Here is a 25,029-nt window from a genome sequence, read left to right as displayed (position 1 = left end):
TTACTCACATATCCTAAAGGCCATTTTCGGGCATTACATACGGGGGGGGGGGGGGGGGGGGGAGGTTGTACCGTTACAAATGAACAATAACTCCACACATAACTCTACAAGCAACACGAATTCAAAACCACAGGTAAAATGGAAAAAAAAGTACAGAAAATTCGAAGTTGAGCGTACTCGGGAATGGAGCCTTCCTAATCAGAATTATTTGTAAAAAAACACTTCAGCTTTTGCACAAAGGTGTCATGATTTAAGGTGAAGACAATGCACGTACCAAACTCTTTAGTTCGGTACGTGCAGACATGGGTTCGATTTTGAGAGCAAGATCTATGTGCGGAAAGATACGGTGGGCGGGTCTAATATAGTATGAAGCGCACTAAGAGTGACTGTGATACAATCTGTGAAAGAGTGATAATACTTTGCTAGTATTCTCTTTTCAAGGGATGACAGCTTTAGCGACGCTTTGATTGCCGTTATGCTGGAATGACGTGATTAGTCCTTTAGTCCTTAGTTATAAATCTCGCTGCTTTATTTTGTACTGACTACAGTTTGTGAATTAAGTACAATTGATGCGGGTTACAAATTAAGGATGCGTATACTATTTTTGAGCGGACGAGGGTAGCTAAATGTTTGGTGGCAGGATCAGCTTTGTGCAAGTGATGCCAGATGAAACCAAGTGCTTTACATGATTTACTGAGAATTGCATCGATATGGTTATTCCATGTTAGATCAGACGAAAGATGAACACCTAGGTATTTGACTGTGGAGACATTCTAGTATTCCCATATGTTGTTGTTGCCTGAAAGATGATGGCACATCATCTTTCAGGCAACAACAACAACATATGGGAATACTATTCATAGAATAACAGTGATTTTGAAGCTGATTATTGGCGGTGAATGTTATGGTCTTTGTTTTAGAGACGTTAATTTGCATTTGTCACTTCACACCAAGTGGTGATTCTGTCCAGGTCTGTCTGCAAAGAGTTCATGTCGTCATGGTTGGTAATCTGTCTATATATAACGCAGTCCTCAGCAAATAATCTAGTAGCAGAGGTAATAAATTCACTTATATCATTAACGTATATCAAGGACAAAATTGGTCCAAGCACCGAGCCTTGCGGCACGCCAGATTTTACCACGGTTGTGGAAGAATAACACCCATTTATTCAAACATATTGATAACGATTAATGATAAAGTGTGTAATCCATGTTAATAATAAGCTTGTTAATGTTGAGAGAATTTAGTTTCAGTAATAAACGATAATGGGGTACCTTATCAAGCGCTTTCGCGAAATCAATAAATATGGCGTGAATCCTTAAATCCTTGCCTAGTATGATTTAATAGCTACTCCTTCCGTGACTGACTCTGGGCAGAGTTTTTTTAAAGCTGTGAGAGTCCCTGACAGGCCATGTTCTCAGCAGTAACGTCGCAAGTGAATTGAGACCACGGCCTCCGTTAACAGTAGTTGTCCTCGGTGCGACCAGGAACCGTACTTCGCCGTATTCAACTGCGTTTGAAGACTACGTGATATGTATACACACAGAAAAAAAACTACAGCTGGTTTTGAGAGGAAAGTATATCAGTGACACGCGCTGAAACGAAATGCTGAATTGCTTTTCAACGTGCATTCAGAAAGAGAAAGGAGGAGACATGAAGTGAGGAAGACGTTAGCAAAGGACGAAAGCAAGGTTCGAAGAACTAAGAAATGGGCTTTCCTGACGCCGCAGCTTCGCTTGGATCCTTGCGATCTCCATGTCGTGTGTGTCTGAGACGACACATTCGCTTAACCTAGCTGCTGGTGGAAACGCTGCTCAGTGACGAAGTGCCTATACGTACTCCTTCGTTTTTGCCGCAACTGCCGTGCAGTGAGCAGCTAACAATGACTTGAACTGAAATCACTGTTCCAGGTCGCACATTTGCTTTCCTTTCCCTGCTAACCTTGATTCGTCATATTATATGGATTGCGACCAGTGACAAAGCGGTTGTATCGCTGACAAAACACTGAGCCGAACAAAGGCTCCACGACAGCATAGTTACTTAAGCACCGGACGTTCTGATTTGAGCCTTCGAGATAACCGAACAATCCCGGCACCGTGCCGTCGGGAAGTTTCTCTGGAGCCTTCGCCGCGTGTCGCAGCTAACAAGGAAACGGCTGCAAACATTGGACTTGTTGGCAAAAGCGGGGCCCGCGTGTGAGAAAGGAAGCCGTGTCGACCGGGATAGCGAAACGTGAGACGAATCTTTCTCTTGTTTTCTTCTCCATTGCGAAACAAAACAGCCAGCAGGAGGAGGTGGCGAGGGGGACCATTAGGCAGGGAGAGCGAGAGAGGGGGAGCCCACAGAAACGGGAGGATGTCAAGGGCAGGGTTCAAGGGCGAAGCGGCGCTTACGAACGACCGGCAACAACGCTCCGGGAGGGAGGAGCGCGCCATGATGCAGTGCGCTGTGGGCACGGCCATTGCTGTCGGGGCTGCTTTGCTGCTGCTTTCTTCTTTCTTCGTCCAGCGTGACGAGCGGGGAAGGGGGCGCCGCTGGGTTTTGTCGTTTGAAGCCGTTTCCTCCTCGCAGCAGCCCACAAGTGAAGCCATGTGCTTCAGCTTGATGTATGGTGCACTGCGAAGCCACAGTTGCATGCAGCGGGGGGGCCGTATCCCATCCTCATGTTGCAGTGTCTCTCAGGCCGCGTCATCTCGAGTGTTGGCGCTACAGCCTGGAGGCTATCCCCTGTCGGTGTCTCTCAAATCTTTCAGGGGCTTTAGGCGTCAATGCTCGCCGGCTGCCTCTAGAGCGTCCGTTTCGCGTGCTCGCACTGGCGTCGTGTCGCTGGCTTCGGCATTGGTGCACAGGACTTGGGCGGTGGACGTCGTTGCCGGTTGGCCGGCTCCCCCGAAGCCGCTTCCTGTGCTGCCGCTGCGCCCCGGCGGGGCATGGGAAATGCACTCTTCTCTCTAGTGGCGTGCTTTGTTTTGGTTCCGTCTGGCTGGTGTGGAAATTGGGGGCGGTTGAGCTGGCAGACCGACGCGTACTCTCCTCCGGTGCGTCCGCATGTGGTAACAAAGGCAGGCAGTATCGTTCACTATGTACCGCATACCTGCGCCTGTCCCCAGCAGCCAGCTCGTTTTCCGGCGCCGTTTGTGGCCCGTTGTTGCCGGGCGGATGTCGTCCAGCCTACCAGCCACCGTGGCGAGCCTTTCGGCCGCAGAATCCTTCCTTGCTGCTCTGCTGCCTCGGGTTTTCTTTCTCGTTTCTTCTTTTCTTTTCTCTGGTTGCGTGAAGGCACTCGGCATCAGTCCATTCAGGGTCCGCTTTGTCTTGGCAGTAGTGCCGTGGAATTCCTCACGTATTTCCTGTGACCGAAAGCGGGCTTACTCGCGCGTTACGTGCCGCTTCACCGCTGTCCGCCTGAGTAGCTTTGTATGAGGACCGAGCACGACGTTGTGCTGCAAGTAAGTGCCTTAATGTCTCGTGGCTTTACCGAACGACTTATCTTCTTCCTATGCCAGCACCCTCCTGGCACATCGCGTCAGTGGCAGTTAATTAGACGCGATAGCGCCGATATGGGGTGTAACTGATGAGAATGCTTCAATCTCTATGGCAGGTAAGAAGCTGAATTACATGTTCTAGCTGGACCTCGAGTTATGAGACCGGACTTAAAGCAACCACGGTTTGGAACAAGGTTCTCGCACTGAAGTCCCTTAGACCGCCACCGCATCATGCCTTCATTCACACCTGTTATACTTACCACCCTCATCTAGATCCTGTTTCTTGATTTACTGCGAGTAAATAAACTCTTGCACTTATGTTGTCGCCCAGTCACGTTCCGGGATTGTCATGTGTGATTGGCCTTTTGCTGCCAACTTGCTCGGTCCGCATGCATTCTACGAAATGGTAGTCTTCTGATAAACGGGAGGAGGTGTGTTTTAGACGAGTCATTTCTTGAGCCCATGCGGCGTCAGGCAGATTGCGAACACGCATCAAGGTGCACTGGCGTTGGAGGGCTGATTCTCTTCTCCACAGAATAATATTAACGAGGTCGCGGTTAAACGTGAAAATAAACTCGGCACCAGTCGGAATATCGCAGGCTTAGCGGCCAAGCAAGGACGCAGTGAGAGCGTACCATTGCCGCGAATTAACACAGCGTATCGGTCTAGGACACGGCGCCGGGTGAGTTCACGAGCTCGAATTGAGCTGGCCTGCTGGTAAGTTTAGCCACAGGCTGCAACCAGAATAATACTTATGTGCACAAGCGTAACTGGAGGATGCTTACCTCTGGAACCATCTGCAGGGTGGAGGAGGAGGAGGAGGAGGAGGAGGAGGAGGAGGAGGAGGAGGAGGAGGAGGAGGGAGACTGTGGCGAGAGCGGAGGAATGCGCAGCCGGAAGGTTGCCACTGGGGTCCGGAGGGCGGCTGCCGGGGAAGGAGGAGGGAGAGTAATACACCAACAGCCAAGTCTCGCGCTGCTCAGTGATAAGCGTTCTGTGAGTTTCGTGTCATCTCTTGATGTATGCGAGCTTTCCTTGAACATATGATTGGCGTGTTCTATACCACCACCAAGGCTGTTGCTGTTCATCGGCAGAATAAGTAAATCAATAAGCAAACAAACCTTGTATGATGTAGAACTGCCAATTTCACCAGGCGTTGGAAATGTTGGACGTGAGAAATTCGGTGCTTTATTGGCCCCATGTCCTTGCTACACCCACCGGTACCTGCGACGGAGAGCCTCTTATTGCGAAGAGATTCATCACTTACTGTGGGACTGCCCAGCTCTCAAGCCTACAAGGATCCGGCACCTGATGGCAGCAGGTCTTTCACCAAGCAACCCTACTTTATACATTGCCCGGACGCAGGGACCGTACCATCGTTCTCTACTACATCAAATCAGCTAATCTTTTTCCATTCATTTAATCTCTACTACATCATTCATCACACCTTCACCCATCATTGATGCCCTGGGGCAATAAATTTCGCTTTAAAAAATGCAGAGACCTTAGACGTTAGCTTCCGGGGCTCTTGCCTGCTGCTGTCTACGCGGTGGGAGGGGATAAAGAAGGTGTGATGAGCGACGATAGGGAGAGAATTGCGAATGCATCAGTTGTTTCAGGGAAGCCCGCAACTAATTAAAAAAAAACGGCTTTTAAAAACGGGGTTTTTGAGGTAAAGATAAGCTTTCTACGGCGTATATCACCCGCGTTGGCGGACGTCAGAAAAAAAAGCGAAATAATTCTAGTGGTTAAACTTTTAACTATCACCGATAGGCGCCTGATTGCAACTGGAGACTTGTAGCCGACCGTTAGAAATAGCCATATAAGTTTTTTTTTTAATTTCGAAAACGCGATTACCTGGTTGTCGCTGTGGCTCATCAAATGTGGTCTTTGTTTTGGCGCCATTCAAAAACCGACCGCCAGCGGGGACCGCAAATAGACGTCCATCAAATCCAGACACTCCGCGACGCACGTGCCATACGACAACCTCTGCCCAGCCCACGCGGCGGTGCTCTGTGCTGCTCGAAACTTCACTTCTCTTATTGCAGTCTCTAATTGGAATAAGGCGCCTATCGGTAATATTTAAGAAGTTAACTATTAGAATTGCGTTAATCACGTAAGTAGCTAACATACACTTACCTGTTTGTTTGTTTTTACGTCCGCCAACACTGATATTTAAAAATTACCTGTGGGCTTCCCTGAGGTATACCTGGTATATGCAAGCAAGTCAGCAGGGCATCTAATGATCGGAGTTACGCAGAGAACGAAGGAACCCGACTTGCCCTTGTTATTCTGTGACTCGAGCTCTGGTCTCTCTGCTTCCTGCGTGGTGTACCGGATTAATTTCCTTAATATGGTCTTTGCTAAAAGCGCCCGTGTGCTGTGCGATGTCAGTGCACGTTAAAGATCCCCAGGTGGTCGAAGTCAATCTGGAGCCCTCCACTACGGCACCTCTCTCTTCCTTTCTTCTTTCACTCCCTCCTTTATCCTTCCCTTACGGCGCGGTTCAGGTGTCCAACGATATATGAGACAGGTACTGCGCCATTTCCTTTTTCCCAAAAACCAATTATATTATTATTATTATTATGTGGTCTTTGCTTGTAAGGTGTTCATCTCTGCGGGGGCGGCTTCATGTCAGCCTTGGGCTGTGCTTATGTATGGCAGTCTAACACTGCTCTGCCAGTCCTACTGTTGGCTAGGCGGCATTTCTGCGATGTTAGGAGAGCTTCAGTTATTTAATCCAGCCGTGTTGTGGATTCCCAGTTTCAGTATCCTTTCTGTTGGCGCGGGTTGAACTGATTGGAAGCTCTCTTATATGCCTTCCTTATCAGGACGTTGATTTTCTCCTTGTCTACTTTTTTCATTCTAAGGTACGGCGCGACGGACGCAATTCTGCTCGTTATGAAAGCCTGTACTATAGCTGCAAGGTCTTTCTTTCTCTTGCAAGGCGATAATTCTACTAACTTGCTCTGTCGTCTCTGCTAGGCCTCTTTTCCCTCTCCAGTATTGTTTGCAATAGTCAACGTGAGCATTTTGACCTCTGGAACTCCCTGAATTCCGGTTCCTCGATGGGGTCACCGTTTCTTTCTCTCCTGAAGTTCCGAGTATATGCGGGACGCACGTTAGGCCGCATTGCTGCAGTCGCTGTTGCATGTCTCCTTCGTTGACGATGTTCGTCCACATTGTAATGTCATCAGTGCAGGGGGCATGCTTGATGCCCTCTGTGACTTGGAGTTTCTGTGGGAGCCCCAGAATGGCTATACGTTAAGTGGCACCGGGGATAACACTGTACTTTGTGGGGTCCCCTTGTCGCTCATTTTCATGTGTTCTGCTTTGGTCTTGCCAGCGTTACTGACCGTTCGTTTGGCCGTGCGTATGTCCTTTCACCGCAGTCCGTGCACTGTAGGATGCTAAGTAGGTAATGACCCCTTGAGGTCTAATGCTTTGGCTTGGTTGTCTCTCGGCGTATCTTTTTTAACTGGAGGACGATGTCATGGGTTGATAGCTTTGTTCCAGAGGCAAACACGGTGTTTTGGGTTCTGCCTAATTTCGACCACATGGCGTTCTTTATGGTGCACTCACATCGCACAGTACGCGGAACTAGAATTCCGCCTCCACTGAAATTCGACCTCCGCGGCCGGAAATTACCGGAGCCCTTCACTACGGCGTTCCTCATAGCCTTATACCCCTGTCACACGGGACTTCTCGGCCTTTGCCGTAAAGTTGTCTTATTGCACTAAAGGAGGAAAACCGAAAAGGAGTAGCTACGCTGCTACACGGCAAATCCAAAGGAGCTAGAACGCGGCCTCCGTGAATGCCAAAAGTCACCGCTGTGTGTGAAGCGGCGCTAGTAACATTATGAAATTAAAGCAGACGGTAGCACTTCGCTAAGAGTGCATTAGTTTATGTTGGAAAAAGTAGCTATCACGATAATAAACGAGCGTCGGTGAGAAAGGGATAATTTGAAACAAAGGTTCTTTTTTTTTTCATCGTTCTCGGTCCGACCACGGTAGGCGCACTTTTCCGTTCGGCTCCTCGTTGTGTTCGAGAAGCGTGCTTTGTTGCTTTTGTCTTTGTGCACACAAGAAAACTCAAAACACGCACTCAATAAAGAGCAAACGAAGAAAAAACAGCAAAGCGAGATGCGCAAGCACGTGTGTGTCGATGCGGCTGCTGAAAAGCGTTCAAGTCCTTTCTTAGCAGTGTGGATGTCTTTAGTCATAGCCTCCTCTACGGTTAAGTGCACTGTAACGCAAAATTAACCATTAAATAAGATAAATTAGATATCTTTTTTACGGTTTCAAAATTAAAATTGCGCCGATTTTTTATTTTTTGAGCTCGCTAGCTGGCGCTGCCGTCTGGGTTGCTCCTTTAAGCAACTTTAAGGCCGCTGACGGCCGCCTTTATTGCTACGGAACTTTATCGCAAAGGTCTCGACGCTTTGTCGTGTAGATGCGCGTCACGCGCCTTTGGGGCAAAGGACCTTAATTTCTAAGGCCTTACAAGTGCCCGTGTGACAGGGGTATTAGTCGCTTTAGGACGTTAAACCCAGTAAAACCAACCAACATCTTTTTCCATGCGCTTTTACTTTTGTAGATTATTTTCTCAAAGTTTTCCCGAGCACGGTGTGAGCGAGACCGGTCTTAGGTTCGCTATGTTGATTTCTTTCCCTGGCTTTGGTATGAAGAGCACCTCTCCCCTATTCCAGGCCTGCGGTACATTTCCTTTGGCCCTGCTTTGATTGGAGAACATTAGTTTTCTTAGCGAGGCTTGGCCAGCGTCTTGACTGCAAAGATCGGCCGTGCGTCGTAGAGGACCACGCCTGGCCATCGCGGGTGCCACGCTCAGCGGCTTTTACGCGAAGCAGGAAGGAAGGAAGGCCCGCAGCGCTCTGCCGTCGGGGGCGCTGCAACGACACAAAGAGGGGGTGATTTAAGGAGGGCGGTCGGGGTTGCGCCTTGCATGGCGAGCTCTTCGAAGAGGGGAGCCTTCTTATCGCCGAGACGTGCCCGACCCAAGTTGCTTCCTTTCCTGCGCCCAGGGGAGTTATAATTATAGGCTGCCCAGTCCGTGGTGCGGGCTCCTTGTTTGCTGCGGGCGCCTGCCTGGCTTCGCGGCCCCAGTCTCGGGGACAGAAAGCGCCCATCTTTTCCGTCGGAGTAGACGGGCGACCGAGCATCAGCCGCTGCCCACTGAGGGATGCTGCCCTCGTACCTTCCCGCTGATCTGCGCTTGAAGGCGAATACGGGCGCGAACGTGTCTGCCCGCTTTGTGCTCCGAATAGATCCGATGGGATGGAGAAACACTGGGTGTTAAAAATGTCGCGTGCTAAGAGCGTTCCATGGATGGGAGATTTATTTGAGAAGGCTCGTGACCGTTCCTCTTTTTATACCTCGGACTATGGGGACAGTATTTAAGTAATTTCATTAATTTATGATCCGGTTCAGCAGGACAGGAGCGATTGGGAAGCATTAGGAAACATTTGTACTGCACTGAACGTAATCCGGATGATGCTGACGATAAAGATATTGACGACAGCACTGCAGACGGTCTCTTTGCAGCTTATTCTAGAATGGCCAGGGTTTTCATTCGGCTTGTACACTTGGATATCTGCATGCAACTGCAACCTCAATCCATCGTGGCGGTAAATCAGCATTGGCCTTTTAAAATACTCATTAGTGGCCTACATGTACTAGATGGCACGCTCTTCATAAGCGGAGAACGGACACTTGGTCGAGCTTACGTCAACCCGACGTCCCCATCGATCCCACTCCGTTGCTCGTGTGCTGGTCTAACTCGGGTGCACATAGGCGAAGCGCGGTCGCAACTCCCGGGAGTGCGCCCCGCGAGGGGCTTCTGTTATTCCGTCACCACGCCCCACTCCAACCGCCACTTCCTGTTTTTGGTTGATCGCTTCGGTCGGTTGGGCGCCGATGCCAGTCGAGTGCCGCCGACCTGCTCTCAGTGAGCCACTGTCGCCAGCGGGGAACACACAAATTTCCTTGTCACTGCCAGCGGAACGTCCGGAAGAAAATCCAACTTCTCAATATCGAAATAGAAATGGAAACATCAAAATAAACACTAAACAACATCCGGCACTTATCCTCTGACACTGTAACTTTAAGTACACCGATGACTACTTCTACACGGCTTGGGACCCGCCGCGGTGGCTCAGTGGTTAGGGCGCTCGACTACTGATCCGGAGTTCCCGGGTTCGAACCCGACCGCGGCGGCTGCGTTTTTATGGAGGAAAAACGCTAAGGCGCCCGTGTGCTGTGCGATGTCAGTGCACGTTAAAGATCCCCAGGTGGTCGAAATTATCCGGGAGCCCTCCACTACGGCACCTCTTTCTTCCTTTCTTCTTTCACTCTCTCCTTTCCCCCTTCCCTTATGGCGCGGTTCAGGTGTCCAACGATATATGAGACAGATACTGCGCCATTTCGATTCCCCCAAAACCAATTATTATTATTATTATTACACGACTTGCATTGACGTCACAGCGGCCGCCGTATATGGGTCCACAAAGCGCGGCGCGGTATCCTGGACGTTATCCTAATCCGCTTAGCACTAACTGGTTGCATGTACACTGTGGAAACCAGACTGTGCACCCAGAGATGGTGCCCATGACGCCACTTGCAAACTATCTACAGTACACCTGCCTATAATTCAAAGCGCGCTATAAGATCATATGAAGTGACGTAGATACCACGAAAAAGCCGATATGTCTACCAAAACACTATTAACAGTCGCATCATCACAGAAACAGTATGAAATATGAAAGAAATCATATTACGCGCTTACATAAGCTACAGCTTAGCAATGCGCCTTTGATGTAGACCGAAACCACCTCAAAGTAAGATCTTAATTCGTGCCGGAAGAATTTGCCTCTTATCCAAACTTTTTTTTTTCTCTAAGTGGGTTTCTTTAAGTCAGCTTCACAGCGTATCGACGCAGTTCTTTGAAAACCGGTTGAAATAATAAAGGAAAGTTATATCAGGAAGTAGAATGAGCTAAATGCACACAAAATTACGACGTCGCCTATGATGTTATGGTGAGACAGAAATTGCGGCGCGGTTCATTATCCATTTCTGTCGCCCACATGTCCGAGTGGGACGCCGCATTTATTCGCTGTTGTTATCACCGTTCTGTTGAAAAAAAATTGGAGGACGCTTAAGCTTCGCCCTTAAGAGTGGAACGTGACAGTGTGCTGCAGCACTGCCAGGGAGTCCACGGAACGCCATCGCCCGTTCGGCGCGACGCCTTGCCCGTTGGACAAATCGCTCTGCTACGCACGGTGAAACGGACGCGCGGAGCGGCAAACCACGTAGAAGCGCTGCCAGGCGCCTTGCCGAAACGGGCGGGACACGAGTTGCAGTCGTAGTTCGTCGGCACTTCGTTCTCGACAAACCCGATGCCACTAACGGCAGCATAGCCTTCGCGCCGAACGAACGGGCAGCAAGCCGCAAGCTTCGTGGTGAACGCGCCTTGGATGTGCGCTGCGTTGTTCGCCGCTCACCGCGTGATTCCTGAGTGCCCGCACGGCCCCACTCCGCCCGAACGAGAGATATGTCAGACGCGTCACTTCCTTACCTTAAGATCAACTTTAATTTCATTTTCCTTTCCTTGCGGCGCGGTTCGTGTGTCCACAGAGATTTGTGAGACAGACCTCACTTCCTCTCGTGAAAACCAATTTTCATTTCATTTTCCTTCCCCTGCGGCGTGGTCCGGGTTGTCCACCGAAATATGTGACAGGCGCCCCTTCCTTCCCTTGCGCTGCGTCGCGCGCTATCTGTTGGGCAGGAGGAGGAGGAGGAGGAGGAGAGATTTTTCGCTCACGGCCGACGCCGACGGCACCGGCTTTTCTGCAACACGAACTCCTTAACGCTTTGGCGTTAAAATAATAAGCTGCGGACGGTGCGAGAATAAGGCCAGAGGAAAGCTTGTAATTGCCTATCGCGCGTGCACGCACACACGCCGATAAAGGTGCACCACATGAACTGCATTTTGACACAGTGACTATGCTGTGCATATGACTCGCCCTTCGGCTATGCAGGAGAAACACTGATAACCACGGGCTATATACGAATGAGATATACGGGGTGTTTCACCCTACACTTTACACAATTTTTGTAAATAGGCCTTTCCAGCTAGAAGAGCGCTTTTTTTTTTTTGGCATAGCCTTGTTAGCGGTGTAGTTGATCAGAGCATAGCCAAGACGTACAACGAACAGGCTGGTTAACCGATACTGAATACTTAAATTTGTAACTATTACTGTTAGGCTCCTTAATTATTGACGGGCGTGTAGCCGACCGTTAGTAATATCCATGTGTTTTTAGAATTTCGAAAACGCAGTTACCCTTGGCGCTGTAGCCCAACAAATTTTGGCCATTTCTGCAAGTTACGCGCACTGGAGAGGTTGCTTTGCCTGCAAGCTTCTCTAAAGCGCATCTATTTTGGTTCGATGTAGCCAATTTTCTCTTTCTTTCTTTCTTCGGCCAAGGTTGCTGTCCTTCCTCCTCAACAGCGGGCATTTGGTGGTCACTGCGAGGCGCTGCCCTTTCTGGGGCGCGTCTCTTCTCTCCTACGTACCGCACGCATCTTCCTGGATCGTTCTACTATTCCCTGTTTCGCGCCCGTGCATCTGCTCGCAACGGGCGCCAGATGCAACGCTCAAAGGGAACCCGCTCATAGCTGGGCGTCCCGCAGGCCGCAATGCACCGCACAAAGCAAGCAGCTCGGCCGACACCCGAAGAGGGCGCATCGCCGTCCTTGAACCAGTCGGAGCGGCTGCTTCGGTCGGTCGGTGTGTTGTGTCGGGCGGCCTGCTTTCCCCCTTGCCACCTCACCCGAGGCACGCATGGGATGCCCTTCCTCCTTTTGTCGGTGTGGGCCCTTGTTGCTAGGGCCTCGCTGCTGCTGTCATGTTGCCGGGCGTCCAACAGCCATGGCTCGCTGAATGCCGACACAGTCCCACTGCTTCATTTCATTGGATTGTTGACCGGTCTTTGCTTCACACTTCGGGACCACCGTTGTCATTAGGAGTCCCCCCTCTGCCGCATCGAACTTTTTGTCCTGTGCCAACTGCAGTCACCATATTCCGGCTGAGTTAATACAGTCGTGCTTCGTTAACGTGTACACTGTGGTAGGCGAGCAAGACTGCTCCTAATGCGAGTCGCCCGTAACGAAAATAATTAATTCAGGACAAACAATTTGAGATTAAGCCTGCTTGTGTAGAGAGGGAAAACATATGGGCAGAAAGGCAGGTATATTAACTAGGCGACGCCCAGTGCGCAAAAAATTAGCTGCGTTTCAACTACTGCTGAACCTGGTTAAAGAGCGGAATCTGTGGTGTATCGGGCAAGTAGACGCGGCTTGGCGTCTGTAGTGTTGAGTGCGTTCAGGACACTGAATACGCAGCGCGCCCACCCTGCCGCCCTACATATATGGACAGCACTGCTTGTGGTTACAGACAAGAAAATGGGCTTAAAACTTGGTGAAAAAGCAATTCGTCAGAGCGTTTTCACAAAGCGCACTGCGCATGCGCTCGCTCACCGCAAGCGCCCAAGCCGCCATCTTAGCTGTGAATTTCCTTTGAAATCAGGCACAGAGCACGGCAGAGAAAAAGCGGCAGCCCGCTCTGATTAGCTTTAGTCGCAGTAGATTTCCTCCGCGGCGTCTATCGCATTCTGCTAAAGGAACCAGGGGCGGCTCTGAAAGAGGGAGCAGCGACACAGGGTGACCGAAGCAGGGTCGCTGCACTTGTGACTCGAACCTTCGTGCTTGCACTGGTGCAGGTGGCGATCAGAACGAGCTTTCCCTGACTTTCACGCGAGTTACCAGAAAGAAAAACGTGCCTGCGCATGCCGATACAAGCGTTTTCACGTGTTCAGACGATGTATGTGTTCATGGCCACTTGATTTTCCTAGTAATTGGTGGTGGTGGTAGTGGTTTTATTAAAAATAATAGTAAAAAGGAAGGAAAAGATTTTTGCTAGCCCCGGCATCTGCCATCGATACTGAAGCACCTGAGCTGGGGCAGCGGAAATAAAGGACAGCAGGCAGAATGGAGAAATGAAATGAAAGAGTTTGCTAAGTGTCAATCCAGGCTGCCCACCATCTCACGAAACCTTTTTCAGCGAAGCTGTGTACGCCCCGCCGCGGTGGCTCAGTGGTTAGGGCGCTCGACTACTGATCCGGAGTTCCCGGGTTCGAACCCGACCGCGGCGGCTGCGTTTTTATGGAGGAAAAACGCTAAGGCGCCCGTGTGCTGTGCGATGTCAGCGCACGTTAAAGATCCCCAGGTGGTCGAAATTATTCCGGAGCCCTCCACTACGGAACCTATTATCCTTTCTTCTTTCACTCCCTCCTTTATCCCTTCCCTTACGGCGCGGTTCAGGTGTCCAACGATATATGAGACAGATACTGCGCCATTTCCTTTCCCCAAAAAACCAATTATAATTATATAAGCTGTATACCTCTACCGTCGAAGGAAAGTTTCGTGTCGTCGTCGTCGCCAGAAAACGCCAGGCTAAAAACTGAAGGCTACTCCGAGTGGAAAAGTACCCAACGGCATAGAAATCGTTTATCATACTGATCATAAAGCAGTCGTAGTGTAAAAAGGAGTAAGAAATAGCCATATGAAAATAACTAAAAATAGAAAGTAAAAAATGAAAAGAACAGGAAAAGTTTAAAAAAAAATAAAATATAAAAAACAAATATATATAAATATCTAAAAGGCAAATCTCCTTTGAAATCAGGCACACAGCATACAGCCCAGTACTCGTTTTCATTAAGAAAAAACAAAACAAGCATCAAAACCACATGGTGGAGGATGATAAGGCGCGGTAAACATTACGTTCGAAAGCTGCTTCGGTAGGGGTTGACGTCATTCGAAGCCCTCGTGTGAAGTGCAAACCGCATAATGCATGATAACGGCGCCTGCATACAATGCGAAGCACATTCCTTCTCCCCGCGTGTGTTTTCCGGTGTAAGATTACAGTTGCGTTTTCGTGTCGTCGTCGTAAACAAAAAACGCTAGGCTAAAAATTGAACGCCAACAGCATATCTCCTTATAAAGCAGGCATACAGCACAAAGCTCAAGTACATTTCACATGTGTCTGGTTTCACTCTTTGTAGAGCCACGTGTGTGAATTTCCAAGTGACTTCGCGATTGGTAATTGTGTGCCGCTTTGCAGCTTCGCTGTCCACCCACCTCCACAGCGTGGATTGGTGCCACAGTTTTTTTTTATTTATTCCTTTGTGCTCCTTTAGGTGAAACGAAAGGAAGTGGCATGCGCTTGCTTTTTTTTTTTTGCCTTTTCTCATAGAAACAACCATGAATATACCGAACAAGCAGTGTTTTAATTTCACGTTTCACCGAATAATATGTCATGTCGTAAAGAACGCGCCCCCCACTGAAGCGGAACAACGGGTATAATTATGCATTATTACGCTAAATTGTAATTTTCACAACTCGACATGTGAGTGAATAGCCTTTATGATTTACTTTATTGTCTTACTCTGCATAAGTCACACAATCCCACAATAATCGGTCTGCATTTTTTTACGTCTAGAAGTTCATGCAGTGCGTTATCGCATGTATTTCAGCTGCCTTTTGTAAGGAGGCACCAAAGGTTGTTGTTTCTTTTTTTTAGGCTACTTGAAACTTCCAGGGCATCTGCAGTGTGTGCTTTAGGCGAGGTTTTAGAATATAATACGCCTAGCGTACATGAAGAAAAAGTATGTAAAATATTGAGAAGTCAGCTTCTCTATTTTGTGGATTAACTGCAGTAGGCCTGGGCGGTACGAGCAAGTTATGTCGGCTTCCTTAAAGAAATCTGCTGGAATCCCTTGTGTTGTGCGTTAAATGAGAAAGGCAGGTAATATTAGAGATTTTTAGTGCGTTGCGTTTGGAATAATAATGATTAGAAATGCAGCTTTTAAGTTCATTTCAGAGTTTCCCGTTGCAGCACTGTTTTTCTTTGATTTTTGAATTTTATATTACCTACCAGAGCTGTTGCCTTACGACCAGTTACTACCTGAACGCTGGCCTGACATTCCTTGATTGAGCCGCAATGGTGCCGTCTGAAGCCCGGAATTTGTTCTGTGTGTGCAAGATGCCGGCGGTGTTGCGACAGAAGTGCATGCTGCAAAAAGACCAGCGTACTTACTCAAGGTCAAAGGTGCAAGAAACTGTTAGGAATGTTTCACATTAACACATCCTTGTCTAAATCAACCATATGATCCCCTTGTCGCCTGGCTGCGGTTCTGGTTCCGCAGCGAGCGCTAACCTCTCGTGGAAGACAGAAAATGGCACTAAAACCTCACTTCTTCGCACGCAGTTTTACACTGAACAGAATTCTGGTAAGGCAGCTTCACGAAGTAGCGCGAGGGTGAAACTGACCGCGACCTTTCGTACAATTTAGGCTCTTTCGGCAGAACCTGACTGCAAATAAAGGGCGCTCCTTCATGTAGCGCCATGCTTATGGCATGAAAATTTACGCTATGCCAACTTACACTCATCTGCAGGGACAGGAAGCAAAACGTGCAGCCTCGCCCTGACCGGCTTCCATCTGCACGCTCCTTCTGTAGACCAGTCTTCTTTTCCTGGCTGCGCGAAATATTGCGCCGCCTGGTCGATTTAAGCTATCACCGCATATGGCAGTGATGAGGGGAAGCCATTCGTCCTATAAAACCTGAATACGTGCAGCGAAGAGCCGTGTGGCGATGCAAACACACTGCTAGCCGCGCGCAGATGACGCGCTGCGCCGGCCCGCTAACCGGTTGGAGTAGCACAACTGCGACGTTAGCCCAGCTGCTTGTGAAGTCGCTCTGTTGGGCTTAAACTGTGCGTGAAATGACAAAGGAAACTTTTCCCAGCCGGAATATCGGGTTAGACTGCTGCTTCTTTGCTGGGTACGCGTTGGGTGCAGCGGTGTGCCATTTGGCTATGCTCTCGGTTCCTCAAAAGGGGACTCCAGAAAGGGATTGTACATGTTGTTGAATTTCGCAGATGTGAAGCACGTTATCACTCTGCTTTACTGCTTGTAGAGCAGATGAGTTTTACATGATAATAATCGAAATCATGTGTTTGCGATGTCATCAATCTGTGATCCCCCTGCAGGTCGTGTCACGGGTCCCAAACAACATCATTTTACCTGATGAACACGCAAGATAGCAAATGGACTTTTTGCTAGTTCGAAATAAGAGCAATCTAAATTTGGGGTGGTCTAAGAATGCAAACCCATGCGGCTGAATCCGCAATCAGTACTGTTAGCAGAGCTAAACATACATTATTGTCAATTTAGTAGGAGATATTACCGTACACAAAAGAGCTGATCACCGAGACACTATACTGCCGCTTTCATTCGGCCGTGGCGGGAGTATAGGCACTTTTTATTCTCATAGTAGCTCATATTTTCTCTACAAATGAACAATTCTATGCGTAACGTAATGGGACAACTAATTTTTGCACAGGTGACCAATGGTAATTACCATTATAATGCACGACACCTCAAAACAAAACAAAAGGGCTGTCGCTAACGCATTTGTACTTGTGCTCTGGCTTTCGCTGGTGTGCTACGCTGAAAACACAGGAAAGGAGCCATTTGGATGAAGTAGCCAAGACTTCGTTCTCAACGCTGTCAATTTTTAACAAAGAATGCACGGGTCCCAATGGGCTCTGTGCGTTTGTACCGTTTTCGATGTCCTAACAGTGAGTTTGCATATTTACGAGGCAAAAACTTAAGCAGACAGTTTGGTCCCCAGAAAAATTGTCCATACTTTAATTCGTCCACATTAACTGGGGTCATCAACGAGGCAGGACTGAAATCTCATCCGCCCACCTGAACCACCACCCAAACCGGCTCCTTGGTTAAGTTGAGACGCTTCGTAACAACGAGCATACAACAGGAACTATCAGCGGCGGCGAACGGCCGCCCTGACCGGGGAGGGAGCGTTCGGTAATTCCGGCATAAGAGAGCACAGCAAACTGACGCGACGGCCACGCGCCGTCTGACCACTATTGCCATATCGGTATTTACAACCAGATACAATGCGCTACACTCGCTTCATCAGGGGAGGGCCTGTGAGCCCTGCAGCTGGACACCTGCCGTACTCACGCCCCTGTCTGACACAACTGGCCATACAGGTTTGCTTACGCAGGCGCTAAGAATTCAGGGGCAACACGAGTAGTTGGCGCTGCTTCCATTTTTCCTCAAACTGAGTCAGACCGCACGCGGCTTACGCGAACGCGGTGACGCCCGCAACGCGACGGTGCGAGTGGCGTCATATCCCCGGCAGCGCAGGCGAGAAAATGTTTTGTTTGCGACCGGCGCATACGCAGCAGCCGGGTCCTATCTGGCCGACGGTCAATGCCGCCAGCGTCGCAAGCGGCGAGCGTGGCCCGATGCCCTCGCCTGCGCTGCCGGCTGTGCGAGCGGATTCCAGGAAGCGGGGCACTCTCCGCGCTGCCGCTCCTCCTGCGGTCGCGTGTTTGGAGCACGGCTGCTGCCCCTTGACACCGCAGCGAAATTGCAGCTGTTACGTCATGTTGCAGTGCTTGCGGTAGCCAGTTTGTTTTCTTGGGATGACGTATTTGCCCCAGTCAAGCGCAGAAAAGGTCCGCCATGAAAAGAATGGAAACATTAGGTAACTGGCTAGAAAAAGCGGAGTTGACTTCATTTCGTGAACGGTAGTCTTCCGCGGGTGCCTGGAATTGCTGCAGACCGAGATTATTTCCATGTTGTAGTATATTTCGTCATTTCTTTACCTTTTCATGCTCACTGTGTGCTTCTGTTGTCCTGACAATATCGTGCGCCGTTATATACCTTTAGCATAGCGCGTACCTCCATCACTACTGCTACCGCTTATAGACAGCGAGGCGGTACAGCGCATGCGCAGGTCGGCCTGACGACGCCACGTTTCTGTCAACAGGCTGCAAGCCTGCCGCGTCGGGACCAATCAGCGCGTCCGCAAAGGCCGGGCGCCCTACACGGTAAGTGGTAGAGGCACGTGCTATGTCAAGCCTATGCGGTGTTTTTGGACACGAAATAAGGACTAAAATGTAAGGAAATGAAACTATCTTCAAATAGGAACTCAAGCAGTAAAAGACTCATAGCATGCAGAACTTCAGTTGAAACTGCAAAAACTAGCTAAACGCTAGAACTGGAACTCAGCTGCCTGGAAACATGTCGCCTACATTAGGAAACAGTCTCATGAAACGGGTTGAGTGCACCAAGAAACAAAAAGGCACTAAGTATCGTAGAGATAAAGGGAGGGATTTAATCAAAATATTGCAGAGAGACCTGACAGGGGCTCATTTCACTGGCCGCAGCTATAGTCCATGCAGAGAGCGAAAAAACAGCGGTGTGTGATTCACTAATTTAGGCCCCGGTTTTACTTTAGCAGTTCAGTTACATTTTCAGACTCCACACCGACAGTTGTGTTCCTTGCGGTAAATTCCGTTATTGTCGCAGAACGTCGTAGCCGGAAGTGCGCTTGCTGGCCAACCACAGTACCATCAGTGCGGTCTGGCATACGTGGTCCTCAAAAATATGCCGCACTTGCTACGTCATCCACGCGTGCGAGTGAGTGGGCGCAGTCAAGAGAGAGAGAGGAACTTTATTTGCGCAATATGGCGTTGTGCGCGGGGGGCGTCCTTAATCCAGGATGCCACAGTGACTGGCTGCTTCCCGAGCGTTGGCCACCAACCGTTGCTACTGAAGCGATGTGCGGCACTAATTTTTCCGTCCTGCTGGTTGGCGAACAGTTGGAGGCGACCCGAGGGCATACTCCTGTCAGCTTATAAAAAGCGAACACGTTCCCTGCTGTTTTCAGTCATGTTTGAGTCCTATAGTTGTAATATAGTATAGCCAAACACACAGGTACTGAACCTGATCAAATCTATCCTGTCCTGTTCTAACCAGCCGAATGCGACTACCACCACCAACACTACCGCTTCCTGAGGCTCTGTTATCGCTGCTCATGGGCGATTTGAAGTATTCTGTTTGTCACCTGTCCGACACTGGCTTGATTCGCCCAGTAACAGCAGCTGCTGTGGTTCCTCCAGTCCGGTCAGCACATGTAACACTGATAAGCTCACTTGGTTGTCTAGATATGAGTGATCACTGGTTGTTAAAAGAGGACTAACAAGAAGATTTACTCGGCAAAATAAAAAACAACGAAGCTTTCGCGAGGGCGGAGAAAATGTGCGGCATGAATTATGCGGTCATCTCGCTCATGATTGCACATCATACAAGCCGTCATTAAACTCTCCTTACCGCGGGAAAACAGGCTATTGCAAGGGGGTGTGTGCAAAAATTCATTCAGCCATTAGTTTATATTTTTGTCTTTATTGCATCACATCATAGTATAGCTAGAAGTGCTCTATCTTTAATGACTTAAATTAAAACAACTGGATAAGTACTGCTTACGAAGAAAAAAAATCTTTGATTGGCAAAATTTGAGACTCAGACAAAAAGTCACAAAAATATTAAACGTAATCACTCAGGAAATAGGAGAATGAAAAACTAGAATATAAGTTTTATGCGTTATAATGTGAAAAGCTAGTATTCAAGATGAAAAAAACAGCGCAAGGAACGAGACGAAAACACGAAGGAAGAAGACACAGACACGGGCACAGACACAGCGCCCGTGTCTGTGTCTTCTTCCTTCGTGTTTTCGTCTCGTTCCTTGCGCTGTTTTTTTCATCATGGATTACCAACTAGCCCGGCATCTTGCACTTCTGAACTAGTATTCAAGCTTACAGAGCACTGCATGCTAAACTTTCCGATCAGTAAAGATAAAATCTTGCACACGCAAAGCGCTTTGGGCTGCTCCGCAGTGCAGTGCCATGGCCGATCCCGGGCCGTCTTGGAGAAGACTCGATCCGCTACACAGCACGCAGTCATTCGAAACGTGGCCGGTACCTTCAGAGAGATTCGGGAAGCAGCGATTCTCTCCTGCAGCGGCGAAAACGAATGTTGCAGCACCTGTCGAAAGCCGTGAAGAGCAAAACCGCAAAACAGGACGGGACTGAGGCAGGGGACAACTCAGTCCCGTCCTGTTTTGCGGTTTTGCTCTTCACGATGTCATACCAACTGGCCTACACCAAAGTCCTTCTAAGATCCTGTCGATAGTCCGGGCTGAGTTGGAGCAGCCCTCTCTGTACAATCCAAAATGAGTCGAATGGACGTCGTCTTCTCAAACAAATATGTCTGTTGCATCTGCAGAGTGAAAGTGTCGTCGCTGCGGAGTAGGATAACACCGCTGAGCACGAGAGCGAGGAGGCCCCCTTGGACGTCATGTTCGCCGTGACCGCGCTCTGCGTGGACCAAATTCGCGGGTGCTTTAAAAATACTCCCTTACGCGGCTGACGTAAAATGCAATCCGAACCAGTTGTTTCGCAACACAGGAGACAGCGTTGCTTTTCCCGAAGCGGCCCGTATCGCTCAAAATGGTCTATTTCATGCCATCTTTCAATTCGAGCTGTTTGCACAGGCTATTTGCATAGGAAATAGTTAAGGATCAAATAAGTGTGAGTCGCACCGTTAAACACCCGAGAAAGAAAGAAATGCCGCTTGCATACAATGGAAAACGCTCTGTTCAAGACGCCAGTGAGTTGCCTGACTGAGCCTCGTTGCACAGGCCACTTTCGCGGCGACTGGCAGACGTCCCCTCCATTTGGGCGAATGCGACGGATCGTGCCCGCGTGGCGCGATTCGAGCCTATCTGTCCGCCCGTGGCTGCGTTTCGCGCTATCAGTTGGTGCCCCTGCCTCTTGTCTGCGGCGGCATATTCCGGCCTGTCTGGCCGTGCCGGCGGGCACGTAGCTGCACGCGCTGCGGGCAGCCGTCCAGGAAAGACTGCATTCTTTGTTGTTTGCTACGTGCAGGAAAGCGCCTCAAACAAAACGCTGATTCACGTACGCAGTCTTCGAGTCATAGGTGCCGCAGCTCGGTGTGCTCACAATGGACACCCGTGTAAGCTGTTCGAAGCGTGGTCTTCTGACTAGCAGCGTGTTGTCCCAGCACGATTTTCTCCGCGAGGAAAATACGAGGCCGGCATGGCAGCTGAGCCGCAGAAGGCCACATCGGCGGCAGTCATGCGGTATCGAGCCCATTATGATTTGCCTATTGGCGTACACGGAGCCTGAAAGGAGGGGTCACAAGCCCATCTCAGTCGCGCAGCACAGTTATGAGGAGGACCTTCCTTAACGGTCTTGTTCTCGTACCTGTTGAATATTTCGATGCTGCACTATATTTGAGCCGTATCCAACTTTTGTAGCGTTTGAGAGTAGTACGCACCATTGTCTGCGTTCTGCTCCGCCACACCGCCAGCAGTTCGCAGAAGAAACCGCTGGTTTTAACGCTCCACTTGTCTGAATAGCTTGCGTTGCCTTCCAGGTTCAATGCACAATTGAAATCTTGCTGTTTAGTCGACTTGTGATTACGTACGTCAGTTTTACGAGCATCAGTATTATCCCTCATGCACTGTACACAACAGCTCATCTTGAAAGCGAAAACCAGCGCACACGGACGCTGGTTTTTGTTTTATTCAAGATTAACTGCATCCAACTAGCCCAGATCGCCATACTACCGCACACAGCTTCGGTGGGTGGGCTTCCACTGCAAGGAAAAGGGCACGATATCACTGAGTGCTTATCTAACCGCATGGGTTCTCTCACAGCTGGTCAGCCTTGGACAGCAGACGGACGAACCGTATTGAAGATATGAGTGTGGAAGCGATGCCGAGACGAGGAAAAAAAAAGGGGGGGGGGGGGGGGGGAGGGGGGCTAGCAGCTTAAAAGCATTGCTAAGCGCGAAGTATGGTGCGAAAGCACAGTTTTTTGCAGGTGCACACCACCGCCACGTACCTGAAAACGCGACTGAGGTGTCCACCGACCCAGGGAGCCATTTAGGCGCGTTTTCAACGTTTTCAACGTTTTCATCGTCAATAATAATAATAATTGTTTTTTTGGGGGAAAGGAAATGGCGCAGTATCTGTCTCATATATCGTTGGACACCTGAACCGCGCCGTAAGGGAAGGGATAAGGGAGGGAGTGAAAGACGAAAGGAAGAAAGGGGTACCGTAGTGGAGGGCTCCGGAATAATTTCGACCACCTGGGGATCTTTAACGTGCACTGACATCGCACAGCACACGGGCGCCTTAGCGTTTTTCCTCCATAAAAACGCAGCCGCCGCGGTCGGGTTCGAACCCGGGAACTCCGGATCAGTAGTCGAGCGCCCTAACCACTGAGCCACCGCGGCGGGTTTCATCGTCAGTGCCAATTTGCCCAATGTACACCGGCGGCCACGCTGTACTGCACGTCTCTGAAGCAATGTTGTCAACGCCAACGCATATTGCTCTAGTGCAGCGTTTCACAACGTTGTCCACGCCAACGCATGCAGCGCGCATCTCTCTGTCAGGACCGCAACATAGCTCAAAATTCGAATGCTAGTTTGTTAGTACTTGTGTTATTTGATGGAGAAGACGATGTGCAATGCACAGCGCGAGAGTGCGTTTCAATTTAACACGAGGCGTGTTCGGTTGCGGCGATAACCTAACCTTTCTTCGAGTCGAAATCTTTGTTTCGTGAGCGATGCGCTGTGGTGCGGGGAGTACAGGCTGCCCTGCAGGAGCCGCCTAGCTGGCTCCCCTATCTGGACGCATGTGTGTGCCTCCCAGACTTTTGATGTTTTGGAAGGTGGGTATGATGGCCTGGTGTTTATTGGCGTAAGCATGCTTAGATTTTTCTTTTCCGCACTATTTCCATGTAATAAAGAAAAAATAGCCTAGCGCTCTCGCACAGTGGCCTGCGAGGCTGAATCCCAGCCGGGAGTGTATATTTGGTTTATTTTTAATTGTTTATTTAACTTGGCACACAATCACAAAAACCGCAAGCATACAAAAAGCGCAAGGTGTCGTTCGGGGTTCACCCATCGGAATAGCGCTTTCGTACTAAAAGTCAAACAGTAACGGCGCGACACCGACATAAGCAACAGACACGGCAGAAGGATCTCCCTACCTGCGCATGCAGGGTATCTTTGAGAGAGGGCGACACGTAAGGGTTCTCGAAACGCTATAGGAGAGCAACCGTGCTGTTGGGGCCAGAAGTACGAAGCGTGTTTCGGGCATGAAAGGTCGGCGTCGCCCGTGCACGAGTCGCAGAGCGTTGGCGCGGTAAGCGACAACCGTGCGCGTCGTCGCAAGGCCGCGAGCCCGATAGGCAGTCGACGGACTCCGTAAAGATAACGCCCGAGGCTGCTTCGCCAAAGGGGCTTCCTTCGGGCATGTTTTCGCCGCCGTGATTCGGTTATGCAACGAGCCTTATCTCGCTGACATGCATAATTGGGCCCGCTTTGCATGCGGACAGTGCTCGCAAAAGCGCCCCCTCTCCACTCCTTATTCGAGAAAAGACCCCCGTTCTTTCCTTTGGGTGGTCAAATGTCTGCTTTTTCCCTCTATTTGCACCTTATGCTATTTCTGATCTCAGCACCTGACTCTTCCGCGTACGCACACTCACGCGCCGGCACCAACGACAAAGGGCAGAGAGAGAATAAACTTTTGGTTTGCTTTGGGGGGGGTTTGATCACGTCCCAAAGCGACTCACGCTATGAAAGACGACGTAGTGAAGGGCTCCGGAAATACTGACCACCTGGGGTTCTCTAACGTGCACTGACATCGCACAATATACACGGGCCTCTAGAGTTTCGCCCCCATCGAAATTCGACTGCCGCGGCCGGGATCGAACCCCCGTATTTCGGGACAGCAGCCTAGCGCCATTACCACCGAGCCACCGCGGCGTCAGAATAACTTTTATTGAAAGAAGGTGTGGCTGCATGGCGCTGCGGTGGTGGGGTCTATGCTTTACTCGGGCATTAACACGCTGTCGCTCATTTCTGCACAAGAAAGAAAAAACTACAAATCTGCTTGGCGTTGTTTGCCTCGACACTAATTATTGCAACTTAGTTTTCCTAACCACGTCCCAAAGAAACACCCAGCCGATACAAGCAATGCATTGAAATGTCTGCAACACCGCTAACATCAAATATTTCTTCTTAACAAGAGAATATCTTCACTCCTGTAGTGTTATCAGCATGAAACGTCCGCGTCATGCGATCATTTTACTGGTCAACGGATTCTTTCAGACAATTCCTAACGTCGTTGGCCTCCTTAGAATTCAGTAGTAACGTTCGCAGCGCTGACACATTGTTTATACCCCGCTTCCTCGCTAACGTAAATTGCTGTAATTTCAGCACAACCTTCCAGTCATCCTTAGCAGATACACATAGCCAAGCGTACTGTGATGACCCCCATAATGCGCAGGTCCACACGGGACGGAGAGGCAAAGAGACACCGTATGGCTCAGTTTAAACAAACAGGTATATTCAATAATTACACATGACTAAGATTATACATCAGAGGCTGGGGCGTCCGAGCTTACGTGCCGACGACTTCATGGGGGCGATGGAGTGGCTCCGGAGTTGGGCTCGAGCGGTTGCTGGCAGAAGCTGCACGCCGACGGGCTTCGGCGCTGAAGGCCC

General features: G+C 49.6%; 1 long non-coding RNA gene across 9 annotated transcripts in view; it reads left to right on the top strand.

Annotated features, from left to right (window-relative positions):
• LOC144098283 (uncharacterized) overlaps positions 1–25,029 on the top strand; it is an 854,931-nt gene that overhangs the window by 438,926 nt on the left and 390,976 nt on the right. For 4 of the 9 annotated variants that reach the window (XR_013307159.1, XR_013307166.1, XR_013307164.1 and 1 more), the window contains exon 1: positions 22,304–22,403. The exons of 3 other annotated variants lie outside the window; for them this stretch is intronic. This is a non-coding gene — a long non-coding RNA (uncharacterized LOC144098283). Of the gene's footprint in view, positions 1–2,128; positions 2,233–18,201; positions 18,480–22,303; positions 22,404–25,029 lie in introns of those variants that run through there. 2 more of the 9 variants (XR_013307160.1, XR_013307163.1) reach the window with 2 other exon arrangements.

Source organism: Amblyomma americanum, chromosome 7, assembly GCF_052857255.1.
Source record: "Amblyomma americanum isolate KBUSLIRL-KWMA chromosome 7, ASM5285725v1, whole genome shotgun sequence".
NCBI lineage: Eukaryota > Metazoa > Arthropoda > Arachnida > Ixodida > Ixodidae > Amblyomma > Amblyomma americanum.
This window is presented reverse-complemented; position numbering and strand designations above follow the sequence as displayed.